We start from the raw sequence: 9650 nt of genomic DNA on the forward strand, positions 1-9650 counted from the left end.
CCCCTCTACTACGAAATTTGTTTTACATGCACACGTATAAAAATTGCGGTTTTTATCCAACGCAATCATAGGTTTGAACGTTGTTTTCAATTAAGACTTTTATATATATATATATATATATATATATATATATACAAAATGACTGAATAATAGCCAACGATAAATCTTACGGGGCGATGGATCATATAAATATGATACAGTACACTACACAATATAATATATAACCAGTCTGAAAGGGTACATCACCAAAAAAATGACAATAAACGAACAAATGTAACTGTAGTACCTCGGGGTAGGGTCGGTGGTGCTCCACTGGCGGAGGAGACAGATCCTGAAGACAGAGAACCTCGTTCCGGATCTGTCAATCGAAAACTGGAATCTGAAGCAACGCACTGCACGCCTTGAAGTCCAGCCGATTCCATAATCGTTAAGAAGCGTATAGATAATAAGTTATAGTCAAGGTAAGTTGGTAAAAAGCTTACATTGGCGCTGCGAGCATTTTTCGTACTAATTCACTCGGGGGAGTTGAATTCTTAAGCGAAGAATACTTCAAAAAAAGGGCCCAAACAGCACCTCTATTTTGTTTTTAGGGGATCCCTGACAGGTCACCTATTTCTAGTTTTTGGCTACCCACGGTTTCGCTGGTCTAGTCAATTCGGGAGGGAAAATCAAAGCACAGGGAAGGGAAAACTTTTGTGATTCAGTTTCAGTCACGGATTTGTAATTTTAGGGATTTTTCACACTTGACCGTCTGCGGAGCCCTTGTAGGGAATTGTGTGAACCCCATATTTGTTCTGAAAAACCCTTGTAGGGAATTGTGTAACCCCTGAATCCAATTCAGCCGCGCATTGCACTACGTGTTTTTCAACAGTGCAGCAGCAGTTATAAAAGAAAAAAAAAAGGATAAAAATTGTAAGTGTCTAACTTTCAAACATTACACACATACACTTAATTCCCATTTGCATAAAAATACCTCTGGGGTCAACTTATAAGCTTGATCCCCAGTTATAAAACTTGTTGTTATAAACAATACCAAATAAAAAGGCCCTTCAGTAGAGACACTGGTACAAGCCCAATTTTAAATAGTTCATTCCATAGTTGTATTACGTGTGACCATGGCTAGAGTGCATGTAAACTCAGCTACTTTTGAGGAATTGTTATCAATTCCAGGGGTTGGGGCAAAAATAGCAGCAAAGATTTGGGAATTGAGGGATGATAAGGGTATCCTAGAGTTGGAGGATCTCCGGTATGTCCAATATATGAGAATTACGGAAGCAGCCATGGATACCATGGATTTTAGTACCTCCTTGCCATCCAACAGGGGGGCTGACAAATTTTGCAAGGAGGAGATAGGGCACCAAGAAAAAGTTCAACGTATTAATAATCTAATACAGGCACGCCGCAGGGGCCACACCACCCATGACTACCCCACCCCAGCAGGAGAAACGCCAAGGGCAAGGGCGGCTAGGTCACCTTCCCCCTCCCAGCACATAAACTGGCAAGATGGTGGGGAACTTAACCGGGGGTTCAGGGAAGACGGGGTCTACCAGGACAGAGGGGACAAGCCCATGCCTCAGTATGGGAATACCAGAGACTACCGGTATGAGGAAACACCTCGATCCCGGTATAGCAATGCAGGGAGCACAGGCAGGGAAAAGGGGGGGGGGGGGGGGTTGGGGCTTAGCTAACCGGTATACCGATAGTGAGGGCCCAAGGTTTAGAGACGCCCATATCGAAAATGAGGCCCCAGTGACGAGACAGGCCAGTAGTATGGGGTACCCAGGGGCAGCAAGACTGGAAACTTGGGACTAAAGGAGTTCTCGTAGGGATGCATATGACCACCAGGAGGCTATGGCGGGGTCGGATACCCAGAGATTGCAAGACAGGCTAAGGGGGCCAACTGGGGGCAAACCACCAATCCTACAAAAGAGTCTCAAGTACGATGGGAAGACTAATTGGGTTCTCGCGATTGTGCCAGGTCAGTGGATGGTCTCAAGGGGAGTGCAAGGACCAATCGTGCTGGTCCTTAGATGGAAAGCCTACTGAGTTTCATGCCTTGCTGGTGAAAAGAAGGCATGATTTGTCCTACGAGGATTTAGTGAGTAAGTTGGCCAAACGGTTTGGGTTCAATGAGTTGCCAGAAACCGCTCAGGTTCAATTTAACATTGCCAGGCAAGGGGGGACGAAACCCTAGAGGACAGGGCCGACAGAGTCCTATTCCTCGCCATAAAAGCCTTTCGCCACCTGCCAGAGGATCACATGTACCAACAGGCGGTCATGAGATTGTGCCAGGGGGCCTCAGACAAGGAGGGAGGAAAGTTGGCCTCCAATGCTAAACCCAAGAGTATTGAAGAGGCGGTGGACAAAATCAGGTGGCATCAACATAACCACCAAGCCATATATGGCCGTGCCGCCAGAAAGGAGGTTAAAAGTGTCAGCCCTGATACCAGAGGTAAGGGTGGGGACAATTATACCATATGCTCCACCACGAGGTCCGAAGCCATTAGTTCAACCCCCCCAAGGATGTTCAGGAGTTTAATGCTTTCAAAGGGGAGGTAACAGGAACCCTGGGGAACATTATGTCGGAGATCCAAAAGTTGTCCTTCGCAGTGCGGAACAATGCAAGGCCAGCATCGCGGAGTCCCTCCCCTAGGCCTGCCAATGGTGGCTGTTTTCACTGTGGTGAAGTAGGTCATTTTAAAAGGGAATGCCCTAAATATCAGAGATCTAGTTCTCCTAGACCAGGGGGCAAGAAAGTAACTTTCCAGGACAACAAGGGTCCGTTAAACCCCAACGGGTCGACTCAAGAGGTCTGAGTCTGGCCCCTAAACCAATGAATTTAAAGGACCTCGTAATAAGCCACAAACCACCCCTCCCGTCATACCTTAATAGGGAGGGTACCATAAGTCAGATCGGAATGGCCCATGGGGACCAATTGGCCCTCCTAGAGGGGTCTTCTTTTAAGGAAGTCACTGATTTTCAGAGACTGCCAAAACAGGACATAATTGTCGAACAATCCCCTCCACAAGAACCAGGGTAGAGAAATTCACTCCCACTGACCCACCAGACCCTCACTCCCAAATCAATGTGGATCCAGCACAAACAGCATGGCCATTGGGGGGGGGGGGGGGGGATCTGAAAGTGAGCCCAACAGGCCCGCAACACCAGAAATGTCTGAATCCGAGTCACAGGGTGAAGAGTCGGGGGAGGAAGGGGAACAAACACTGTGCGAGGACAGCCCAAACAGTATTTGGGAAGGGGACCTTATAGCAGAGGGGGAGAAAAAAATGGTAACCATAAGCCTGTTAACAAGTGGGACCATGTATAGGGTGCCTGTTGTAGTCCAGGGTCAAAAGGTTTATGTCGTTGTGGACACCGCGTCTCAGGTTACTTTAATATCTGAGGAACTGTATAAGAGTTTGAAAGAGCCCCCCACCCGATCCTTAAAGAGGTGGTCATGAACACAGCAGGAAAAGGCCTTCAAATGAACGGTTTTGTCGCGGGGCCTTTTCATGTGGGGCTTGGAACACAGGAATACACCTGAGACATTTATGTGGCTCCAATAGGGGATCAAATGCTATTGGGAATAGACTTCCTCAGGGAACAGGGCATATCACTTGACCTACATAGGAATCAATTAACCATCCATGGGGAGGTCGTACAGATGTCATTGGGTCAGGCTAGGTTGCTGCCCCAAACAACGGGGGTGCGGGCGGGGAAGAATCACATGGTCCCAGCAAATTCGGTTAAAAGAGTGATAGGGGTGTTCGCCGAACCCATGGGTCGGGAATATCTCATCGAGGCAAAAGCCGAGGGCAATCTGCTGATACCCATGACTTTACATGAGGTGGGTCAAGACACAGTGTTGTGTGTGATCAACCTCTCAGATAGCCCTCTCGCAATAACAAAAGGGGACTTACTGGCCCAGGTTCAGGAAGTTGAGGTGGGGGGGGGGGGGGGGGAGGCACCAGAGTCCGAAGGTATGCAAGATGGAGGTGGCTGAAAATTCTGAGAAAAAGGAGTTGCCACAACACTTGAAAGAGATGTTTAAGAGGTCTTGTGCCGATTTATCGGAGGGGGAGGAGGAGACCCTGTGTTCCCTGTTAAAGGAATTTCAGGATGTCTTTGCCTGTAGCGATCTCGATCTAGGCCATTTCACTGCCCTGGAGCATAGCATTGACACGGGGGATCACCCGCCTATTAAACAGCGAATGCGGCGCACGCCCTTAGGGTTCGCCCAGGAAGAAGAGGCTCAGTTGGAAAAAAATGTTACAGTCGGGGGTAATCCAACCATCCGTATCGGAATGGGCCTCCGACCCAGTTCTCATACGTAAGAGGGATGGCAGCGTGAGGTGGTGTGTGGACTATAGAAAGGTCAACGGGGCCTGTTCCCGCCAAATTTTCCCCTTGCCCTTAGTAGAAGAGTGCCTAGACACCCTTGCCGGTAATGTGTGATACTCAAACCTGGACGCCAATTCGGCGTACTGGCAGGTGAAGATCAGGGAGGACCGGCCCAAAACCGCCTTTATCACCCAGTACGGGTTGTTCGAGTTTGCACGCATTGCCTTTGGGCTATGCAATGCCTCAGCCACTTATGCCCGGGTTATTAGCCTTGTACTACGAGGGTTGACATGGAGGGTGGTGTTAATTGGCTTTTTTGGACGATATCCTTGTCCTGGAGAGGGATTTTGGGGACCATCTGGCCAATTTAAGAGTGGTATTTGAACGGTTCCGAACGTACGGGCTCAAACTAAAACCACGAAAATGCGACCTGTTTATGAAGAAAGTGGAATATCTGGGGAGGATTGTGGGCCCAGAGGGGATGGAAATAGGCCCAGGATACGTAAAAGATGTTCAGAACTGGCCAAAACCCCGGAACTCAAAAGAGGTAGAACGGTTCTTGGGGTTCGCGAATTATCACCGGGCGTTCATAAAGGGCTATACGAACCTAGCCTTACCGCTTCAAGCCCTGACCGGAAAGCGCCTTTATTCATGGGGTGACGAGGAACAAGATTCTTTTGACAAACTCAGGGAGGCCATGGTTTCAGCCCTGTCCTATCATTGCCCAATGCCACAGACCCTTTTATCTTGGACACGGATGCCTCTGATAAGGCCATTGGGGCAGAATTATTGCAAGTCTAAGGGGGGCAGGAAAGAGCCATTTCATATGCTAGCTTCACCCTCACCCCAGAACAACAAAAATATTGTACCACCCGAAAGGAGCTGCTGGCTATTGTCAGGTTCACTAGGCTGTTCAGGCATTACTTGCTGGGACGGCGGTTTGCGGTAAGAACTGACCATAGCAGCCTCACCTGGCTAACTAATTTCAAGGAAACCCAGGGGCAATTAGCCAGATGGCTGGAAGAAATCAGTCAATTCGATATGGAAATCAAACACCGGCCAGGGGCTAAACATCCTAATGCTGACGCTTTGTCCCGTTTGCCCCAGGAAGGCCCGTGCACCGATTTCCGAGTGGAGCTGGGGTTAACCGACCTGCCCTGTGGGGGGTGTACGTACTGTACCAGGGCCCAACAAAATTGGGGGCAGTTCACAGTGAATGTCGATGATACGATACCCTTGGCTAAAAAATCTGCCCGTGTTAAAAAACCCAAAGGCACACAGGAGCAAGTTGTGCAGATATCTCGGGTGTCTGTGTCTAGACTGGGGGACAAGTTGGCCATATGAACCGAAGGCGAGGGTGATATATGGGTGCAGGAAATAGGGGAAGACCCAGGGGTTAACTTGGGAGTCAGTCAGGAGGAATTGTTGGGGAATCAGGGCAATGACCCGGAATTCAAATGGGTGGTTCAATGGAGAAAGACAAAGGAGGAGCCCTCGGAAGGGGAAATTTCTTGAGCAGCCCCGCGACCAAGTATTATTGGTTAAATAGGGAATTATTTGTCTTGGGGTAAGATAATGTCATTTACAAAGAGAGTCCCTCAATTGATGCGGCAAAGGCTAATGGAGTTGTGTCACGATATTCCCGCAGCGGGCCATCAAGGGGGGGAGGGAACGGGGGTGGACCGAACATACCAAAGAATCAAATCGTCTTATTATTGGAGGGGGATGAAGAAAGAGATTGAAAGGTATGTAGCAAGTTGTGCCCTGTGTAGCTAGAATAAAAAGGCTACCCGTAACAACAGACATCCCATGGTAAAACATCATGCAGGGGCACCCATGGAAAGAGTTCACCTAGACTTTGTGGGACCCCTCCCAAAAACGGAACGAGGTAATGAACACATCCTCATATGATAGACCAGTTCACCAAATGGGTGGAATGTATCCCACTCCCATCCTAGGGCGCCGAGCTAACTGCTCGGACAGCAGTGAACGAATTCTTCTCTCGTTTCGGGAGTCCCTTTCAAGTATTCACTGACCAAGGAAGGAATTTTGAGTCCCATCTGTTTAAAGCCATGTGTGACCTACTTCTAATACACAAAAGTAGAACAACCCCATACCGCCCCTCATCCAATGGGCAAGTAGAGCGCTGCAACCGGACCTTGATGGCCTCAGTGCGGTGCTTTGTGGGAAAAAATCAGAAGTCCTGGGATCTATTCCTCCCGCAATTAGCCGGGGCGTTCCGAGCGTCCGTCAGTAAAAGCACAGGGTTTACTCCAAATCATCTCATGCTTGGAAGGGAGGTCAATCAGCCGGCGGAGTTGATGTTTAAGGGGCCCCAAGGGGGACACATCAAAGATAGGGAGCAATATGTATCCGACCTAGAGGGGGCGATCCAAGGGGCCTATGAATTGGCCCGTGCCAATCTCAAAGCGGCACAAGAACGTCTCGAAAGGGACTATGACCTGAAGGTGGTGGTCAAGAGGTTTCAGGTGGGGGACCTAGTGTATCAATTGGATACAGCAACCATTAAGGGAAAATGTAGGAAATTAACGCCTTCATGGAAGGGCCCGGGGGTGGTGTTTGAAAGTCTCACGCCCTACCTGTACAGGGTCAAAATGAGGAAGGCTATGGTAGTGGCACACCATGACCGGATTAAGTTGTGTACAGATAGGGAAGTCCCTAATTGGTGTAGAAAATTACAGCCCCAGGTGATAACACGGAAAAATTGGGAGGAAATAGATGAGCTGGGGCCCAAGGGAAAAACAGAAACATTTATTGTTCGTGTAGGGGCCCAGATGATGAGGGTCTGATGATCATGTGCGACGAGTGCAGGGAATGGTTTCATGGACGATGTGTGAACATCACTCCTGAGGAGGCCGAGCAAATGGACGCCTACCAGTGTCCGGGATGTTCAACCTCCATGGGAGTGCACGTGTCCATGGTCACCCTGCACTCGAAGGTTTACTTATTTCAGATGGATCAGAAAGAACAGACAGAAAGACAGGCCTCGGGGGATGGCAGCCCGCCATCCACCCCGCTGCAGCCCTCCATCACAGAGGAGCTGCGGGGGCTTGACCCCGAGGTACAGGGGGATTTGGGGCTCCCAGTCAAAGTAGGTGGGGGAAAGGGGACCCAAGGGGAAGATGGGGAGTCGGAAGGGGGGTATGAGGGTGCCACTGGGGGAGAGGCGGAGAGTGAAGTGGGGAAAAAGAAGAGGAGTAAAAAGAACAGAAGAGACAGGACCGCCGTCGGCGGGCCGCCAAGAAGAGAAATAAGTCCGAGGCAAACTCCTCACCTCCAATGCAGGCAGCCTCACCGCGGGGGGACAGGGTGGAGGCTAAAGGTCAAGGTTGGGTGTGTCGGGGCCAGCCTGGTTTCCCAGCACTTAGTGAGGTGGAAACATCTCGCTTTGTGGGGCAGGGTGGAGCGGTCGGAGTTGAACTGTCTTGTCCAGTTTCCGGTTGTGAATCCCGGGGTCAGGCCTGGAAGGGCACATTCTGGCGGAACATGTGGCCGCAGTGTTCCGGGACCTGGGGGTGTGTGACCCAGGGTTAGCTAGGGTGCGTCTCACCTCCCTGAGCACACTCTTCCGGGCCCTAGGGGTTTCTGCTGTGGGGAAACCCATCCAGTGGGTGATTGGACAGCTAGAGACTGTGGTGCTGACCCCAGAGGACCTGAGTGCTGAGTGGGTAGCCATGGCAGCGGTGTGCCGATTGGCACAGTGGGAGGTCCCCCGTACCTTCTGTCTGTCGCCGATAAACTCACCTGCAGTGCTCATGCATTGGAGGGCGCAGGTCGAGTTGATGGCTCTGTTACAGGATGGTCAGTGCCGGGCCTTTCTGGGGCAGGTTCACCTCAGCTCTAGTGAGCAATCCCAGGCGAGCTCCTCCAGTGAGCAGGGGAGTCCCCCAGCCAAAGCAGGAGTTTTCTGTAGGATGGGGGCTCCAGTTTGCACACCAGAGTCTCCCAGACCCATGGGGCAGGTAGGGGTGTTAATTTCAGTGGTTTTCCTCCCAAGTCCGTTCCCTCCCTCATGTCCCTTCCGTGTCCCAGTCCTACCAGGGCACTATCAGGTCTAGAAGTTCACCTCTGTCTATGGGGTCACGGGGATCGCCGCCGACGGGAGATTCGTCAGGGAGTAGGGAAGTGGAGTCCCGATTGTGTAGGGATCTGCCAGAGGCCTTTGATAGCCACATGCACCTGGATAGATCCCTAATCAAGATGGGAATGCCTCCTCGGACACCCTTGTGGATTTTCTTACGGCTTAGGTTGATCCCTGCTCCAGTGGATCCAATCAAGCTGGCAGGAGGGGTGGCAGTCTTCTGTGATCCCAAGACCTGGTCCCGTGTGCCGCTTAGGCTGGAACGGGGATGGGTGGGGGCAGTGGGGATCCACCACAAGAGTGCCGGGCAGTTTGAAGATGCCACTCAGCACCGGTTTCACCAGCTGGTAACTCACCCCAGTGTGTCCGCCCTTGGAGAGGTGGGGATGGATTTCACGGTTGAGGAAAGATTACAGGTCCGCCAGATCTCGACCTTGAGGTGGGCGCTCCAGTCGTGTCGCTTTAACCAGCCTGTGGTTTTGCACATAAGAGGCGACCGACTGGACCGGGTTCACGCCCGGGCTCATCGTGAGGTCTTGAAGGTGATGACGGGCCTGGCAATCAATCCGGTGCAACTCATCCATCTTCATTGCTTCCAGGGGGGATAGACCATGTGAGGGAGTGGCAGAGCTCCTTCTGCAATGCATATTTTGGTTTTGGAATGGGCGTCCATTCCTTCAACCCGAGCAGAAGGACGCCATGAGGATGGTACCACCGCATCGAATCCTCCTGGAGAGTGACGCACGACATGGCCACCCTCATCACTTGTTTGAGGTGGCTAAGGCAGTGGGGGAGGTGAGGGCAGAATCTCCACGGGAGATACTGCGGTTGGCACGCCTCAATGGTGGCTGTCTGTACGGAGTTACCACGTAGGCTGGCCTCTGTCCTCCTGTGTATATAGTTAGAACAAGAAGAGCCCGTTGGCTACCGTTAATGAATTTAGAGCCCGTTGGCTACAGTTTATGAATTATTAGCCCGTTGGCTATCTGTAATGAATTCAAAATTGAATTTAAATTGAGTTTGTATATAGTCTGCTCCAGGGGAAAATTACTAGAGGGTTCCATGGTCCTAGTGTTATCGGGGGGTTTCCGTTTGTAGTAATTAAAGGGTCCCCATGTTTATTGTACCCCCCCCCCCCCCCCAACCCTTTTTTATCCACACCAGTGTGATCGCCACCGGAATTTACCCCTTCCCCCCCTCTCTCCCC

Source organism: Mytilus californianus, unplaced genomic scaffold (assembly GCF_021869535.1).
Source record: "Mytilus californianus isolate M0D057914Y unplaced genomic scaffold, xbMytCali1.0.p SCAF_8, whole genome shotgun sequence".
Classification (NCBI taxonomy): domain Eukaryota; kingdom Metazoa; phylum Mollusca; class Bivalvia; order Mytilida; family Mytilidae; genus Mytilus; species Mytilus californianus.